This window comes from Argiope bruennichi, chromosome 11, assembly GCF_947563725.1.
Source record: "Argiope bruennichi chromosome 11, qqArgBrue1.1, whole genome shotgun sequence".
NCBI lineage: Eukaryota > Metazoa > Arthropoda > Arachnida > Araneae > Araneidae > Argiope > Argiope bruennichi.
This window is the reverse complement of record NC_079161.1, coordinates 67,044,573-67,051,124: the sequence shown is the minus strand read 5'-3', so window position 1 is coordinate 67,051,124 and position 6,552 is coordinate 67,044,573.

Below are 6,552 nucleotides of genomic sequence, written 5' to 3'. Positions count from 1 at the left end.
ATTTAACAAAAAAAAAAAAAAACGATTTATCTAAATTTCCCTAATTTTTCAAATAGAACAAAAAAAATTTTTTTACAACAAATAAGAATTATTTTTTTTTCACAACTAATGTGAACTTGAGAGCATTTGTTGTTTCTATAAAAAAGGGGGGAAATCCATTTCTGTTTGCGATACTTTTACCTTTTAAGTCCTCTGGCAAAATTTTTAAATTTTCACACATGATATAGCTTGTTAAATGACAATGTTAAATAAGTGGGGTCCCCTAATTTAGAAATTTGACTGAATTTCTTTAATTGTGATTGCAGTTTGTTTTGTGCCGTATTTTAAGCCGTATCGAGTTAATTATAGTCAATAATTACTGTTAGAGTTACAATAAATTACTATGTAAATTATAATTCATTCAATATTAATAATTATTGCAAGGAAAAATAAATATATTACATGCAGTCAGGTTGTCTCAAAATGCAATTATGTAGGGTCGTTAAGGGGTTCAGTAAAAAGTCCTAATTAGTGTAACATTTATTTACAGATTACGTTACACACAGACAGTTTACCTACAAAATGTAGGAATAATTTTAATTAAGATATATTTAAGAGCATTCATCTAAGCACGCAGCATACGCCGTCATTTCCTGTTCTGATCTCTTGCTGGGTGATTAAATCTGAAACTCTGTTAATCCCTACACTTCAACTGACGAATTTGTGATTCTATTTTGCTGAATTCTTGGAAGCATTTATATATGTAAAGTAAATCTCTCAATCCTAAACTTCTTGTTTTGTTTTAAATTTCCAAATTTTCTACAAAGCAACACTGTTTGCTTTACGATTGATTAATTAAAAAAAAAAAGTCTAGCGACAAGACGCTTTATTATTATTATTATCATTATTAGATGACATTGCATACTTCTTTCCATTTTAGAAGAATAGAGGCTTCCAGAGGTGATACACAGCCTGTTTGAAAGAAAAAGCTTTGGAGAAGCACATAGATATTATCTGAAATAGGAGTCTAGGAAGGCATGTGGATATAAATTGGCCTTCAGTTTAACTTTAATGAAAATAATTCTCTGTTAAATATTTATAGGCCCTTTAGTAGAAAAATTTACATATTTTCGACATTGGTCCTTCATCTTGAATCCTGAATAAGCCCTTTTCGTCGAAAAAGTGAGGAGAAGTGTAGAGCAGTGGCGGATTTCCGCACTAACTTTGGATACGCTCACCTCATGACTTGAGACCTTCAGGGGGGGGGGCAAAATCTATATCGTAGTGCTGCATCCGCAGCAATTTTTTTCGTTGCAGACTAGCATACAATCCCCCCCCCCCCTTTTCCTTTACTCAGAAAAAACAAAACAAAAAAAAAAAAAAACGATATTCAATGAAAATGCAGGGTATATAATTATAAATGAAAAAACCAAAAACAAATAATATCAAAAGTAGTAATATTCGAGAATTTTCTAAGATATAAAAAGCTCTAAAGTATTGAGGGGGGGGGAACCCGAAATATCAAAACCATTTGTTCCAAATAAATTGCAATATGACTAGCAATGTTGCTATATGATTTGTGTATTATTAACAACTGAGGAAGATATAGCACACCGGGACGATCTAAATGCTTTTTTTTTTCGGAAACAAATGAGCAATTTTGTTTTATTTATTTGATTTACAAGGATAGTGTACTCTAATTCATTATAATTAAAATTAAGCTTCTGTCAAATTTCAGAATATTTCTCTTAAAATTTATTTCAAATTTGTTTACAGATCTTTGAACTTTTCTTTTCGATAGCTAACTGACTCACAAGTTAACAATTCTCAGCTAACATAAAATAAAAAGGGGAAAAAAAAAAGCCCTCTTTTACAAGAAATGCCAATGCTGTAATTACAACATTTTTTATAAATATCGTAAATGGAATAAAAACAATTCAAGCATCAAAACCTTATTAAATAATGCATTCAATGTTAATATTTAAATGCAAAATTATCTTACATTTATTCCATACACGTGTAAAAATGAACAATTTCAAATAATTTTATGATTTATGAAGTATTGATTAATATTTTAAATTATCACTATTTTTGACTGCATAAATTCATGCGTTTTTAATTTTTTTTTTACTTTTATATGTAGGACAGAAATGCATCAAATAAAATTAAAAAAAAAAAATTCTATCTTTTAACAAAAAATTTCAATCTTCTTCTACTTGATATGTCGAAATTAATAACTTCTGGAAAAATAGTTTTATTAGAATTTCTTTTGATAAGCCATACATCTGACTCTCCGACCCGTCCGAAGGCACACGGATTTAAACCATAAAACTGAATGATCTGACCGCCGCAACAGCAACACTGGCGGTAACTGTGGTTGAGTCCTAAGGGCCATCACCGGCCACGGTACAACCCTCCCCGAAGGAAGTACGTCCCGTCACTAATGGGAGGAGTCAGATACCCCACCTATTTGTGTACCGTCCAGGGTGGCGAGATCCAACCACCGTGCCGGAAGCATCTCATCCTCATTTCGAGGTGCCGCCCGGGGGTTATTTCTTTTGATAAGCAAGAATATTTAATTTCAAAATAGTACATAAATTTTCGAATGAAATACATTTTTATTACTTTTTTTTAAAGATTTGATACTTACAAAGAAGACAACAGATTATAAGTGACTTTTTAAAAGTTCTCGGTTATTCTTTATTTGACCTGTTATAATAAGATTTGTGATTTGTCAAATATTTTATTTAAGGGACTTAAAGCGCTGTTCTTCTTTTAAAAAGAATTTTAAATTTTTTAGAACGAATGCGAAAATTAAGCCTATATTTACTCTGAATTTTAAATATAATTATTTCTGATAAATTACATTTAAATGTATTATTACAATTTTTAATTCTTTTTTTTTTATTGATTTTATGAGTCCATTTAATATATTTGGTTGATGAAGGCTATAAAGTTTCTATTCCGAAACGGAACGAATTTTATTGAATTCGTTTTGCTCTGTTTTAATAATTAAAAAAAAAAGCCTTAATATAAATTTTTGTTAGTAAGACATACATTATAACATCTGATTATAAAGATATCCTATAGAATAATTATTCTCGTAATTATGTATATAATAATTATTCCTATAATTAAATGTATTATTATTATCCCTATAATCATATCTGTGTCGATGTACTTCAAGCTTTTAATCACGGGCGAAGCAACACATTTAAAACAAAATACGTCGTCACAGTAAAAGATCCTTCTTACAGAAGCAATTTATCGTGAGCTAGAAGCAGCATCAACGGTGAGAAATTGAGCTAGCTAGATATAAACATATGTATTTCCCCCTTCTTTGAGTAACTGCCAGCAAGGTAAATACAAAAGACTGGAGAAGCATTTGGTCTGTAGAGAATGGAGATCAGGGGGGGGGGGGCTTCTTTTGTTAGAAACTTCACCTGGATCGTAATGGGGAAATTTACCTATTGTTAGGTTACTTATATTCTGCAAATTGTTAAAGATGTTTTCTGCCAATTTAAGCATGGGGGAACTTTTAAGACTTTTCACTGAAACCTGAACAATAATTCAGTTTAAGTTCTTTTTTCGCTGTGAAAGCCCAAATGGGGCATGCTGATTGAATGGGTGCAGACAGGGGTGAAAAATGGGTTATTCGTCGTCGAGAGAAGGACCAAAATTTCTACACATGAATAAACATTTGACATCGAAAACCTTATTGTATAATTTCCCTGAAAATTGAATATGCGATTTGAAATTTAGCTGCTTATCAAGGATACCAAGTACTTCACTTCGTTTTTCCAAACTATTTCGGTATCATAAAATTTAATCCTTAATTAGTTATTTAGGCTCTGGGTGTAGATTGTTGTTTTCGTTTTTAGTCATTTAATTTTCTACCCACGTTGTCAGTCAATATTCTAAGTTCTTTAGGGGAAAAAATGGGAGGGTGGATTGTATTGCAGTTTTGCTTCTTCTTCTTCTTCTTTTTTTTTTTTTTTTTTTTTTTTTTTTCTTCTTCTTTCCCACTACAGTTTCCCCTTTGATCTGGTTGGCAGAATTTTCTTCCTTCACTTTTTTTTTCTTAAAAAGTAAATGTATATAAATAGCAGAAGGAAATAACGTAGGGAATAAGTACTAAAGGAAATAAGTAGGGGAAAGAAGAAAAAAAAGAGACCAGATCTCTAGATAAATAATCAATGATCGCCGTCCGTCCCACCACCCCATTTTGAGAGTTACCGCAAAGTAAAACTATAACGGAGCCCTCTTCCTTAACAACCTGATAGATCATGTCAAGTTTTATTCTCCAATGAGTTTTGCTTCCTCGCCTGCATTGCTAATCAGCCAATGCGCATTATGATTATTGTGCAAGAATGCTTTAAAATATTTCATTTGTTTTCGTAAAATACATTTGATCAAAGATAGTTGAAATAGCTAAATTATTACTTTAATGTGAAGGGCAAACAGCTAGTTGCCAAAGGCGGCTAGTATCTTTTAAGCTAAAAGAATAAAAAAAATGTCTATCAGTCTTTTGTTTATCCAATGAAAAGGATTAATTTTGAATAATAACGATTTACATCAATCGTCGAATTCTGATGCTGTAGTGCGATTTTTTTCCCCTGCTTATATCAAAATTGCCAATAATGAGGGCATTTTATAGCCCCCCCCCCCTCAAAAGTCTTATCGTCGCTCAAGGCGACAACTTCCATTTTCAGTAATATCAGATTTCTTAAATTTATGAAAATATTATTACTACATTTTTTTTTTCTAAATTAATGGAAACATTCTGAATTTAGTAAGTTCTAAATGGTGTTTAAATATTTAAGTAAAAATTCTTTGATTGCTTTTTGCTTAGTTTTCACCAAATTGAAATCTAACGGAGAACCATACCGAATCTGTAATGCAAGTTGAGACACGACCTTCGTAAAACAAGGCCTCACAACTTATTTGTGACGTCACACGGGTAGGATGATTGGCTGCCATGAGCACAATCCCGCTTTCTTCCTTGATGTTTAGGTATATTTTAAATTCACTTAAAAATAACTTATTATTAATATTAAGACATTTACCTTGCATAAAATTCAAAATTATTTATTTTTTCCCTGTGTGAATAAAACTGCATGGTAGAAAATCTTAAGGCCCTCTATAGCTTATTAACCATTTAATAACATTCAAACTTCATTTAATAACATTTAAATCACAATGTAGATTTATTAGATTGGAGTATTATTGTTAGTTTTTCTTGTTTTAATGGAGATTTTCGTTTTCATTTTATTAAAAGTCTTTTTCTTTTTCCCTGAAAATATTTTGTAAAGCTTAAAATTAAATGAAACTAATACTTTTTAAAGCTTTTGATGATTTTTTTTTATTGTAATGACAGGTAATACATGTATTTTATAAGTTAACATAAAATTGTTTACTTCTCAAATTACTTATGAACTTTCAAATAAAATATTAATGTATTTAATATAAAATTTAAATTTTACACCAACTAATTCTGTTGATAAAAAAGAATTAATTTCACAGCTTGTTTTTTCACATGAAGAATTGTTTTCATTTAATATATTAGTAATTCATACAATTTAATAAACTAGCTTTTATTAGATCTGATTTTACATTTCAATGCATTTATAATTAATTTCAATTCAATCTGTAGAAACAATAAAAGAAAACACAAATAAAAAAATCACACATTATTTGAATCATAACATTTTATTTACAGAGAGACAATAACCAGATACATTTTGTTTTCCAACTTTTTATAAATTTCACACATACAAATGAAAATAATTATAATATTAAATAAAGTTAAAATACAAACTTACAAATTACTTCTAATTTGGAAGAAATTAATAAAGAATGACTTACTTTAGAAGCTTGAGAAGTGCCTAGACAAATAAAAATTATTTTGTTTGCTTTTTGAATTATACTCCATGTATTTGATTTAAAGTTTTTAAATTTTAAAATTAAATCAGAAAAAGTGTTGATATTTTCTATCTCCTCTCTTTTTACTATGTCCTGGAGACTGCTATTTAAAGCTGCTTTTAAGTTTTCCCATTTTTTTTTTTTTTTGTGTTGCCCTATCCATTAGAGTTTCTCTTCTTGCTTTTGATTCTGAGAAAATGTATGAGGGTAAATTGGAGAAAATTGAAGGTACAGCATCAGGTACAAGCCTAGAAAAAAAGAAAGAAAAAAATGGAATTCTTTGGATAAAAAAAATTAGTAATTTATTAAAACTTAAAATCAAAAACAGAATAGATATTTTCTTAATACATAAACTAAAAGCTAAGGTATGTTGGACAATATTAAATAAAATCATTTTGAGTATTAAATAATAAAATTTAAAATCAACAGAAACATTCATTCATCCAAAATAAATACCTAGTTCAATATATGTTGGAATATCTATAGTAATTATTTATACTACCATTCAAGTAATACAATATTCTACATGAGTTAATCAATTGATTTTACACGGTATGAAAAATGGATTTAAAAACAATAACTTTTCATTACTTTAAAAAAAGTTTCAGATATTTTGTACTAGTTGCATTCATTTATAATTAAAGATTGTGT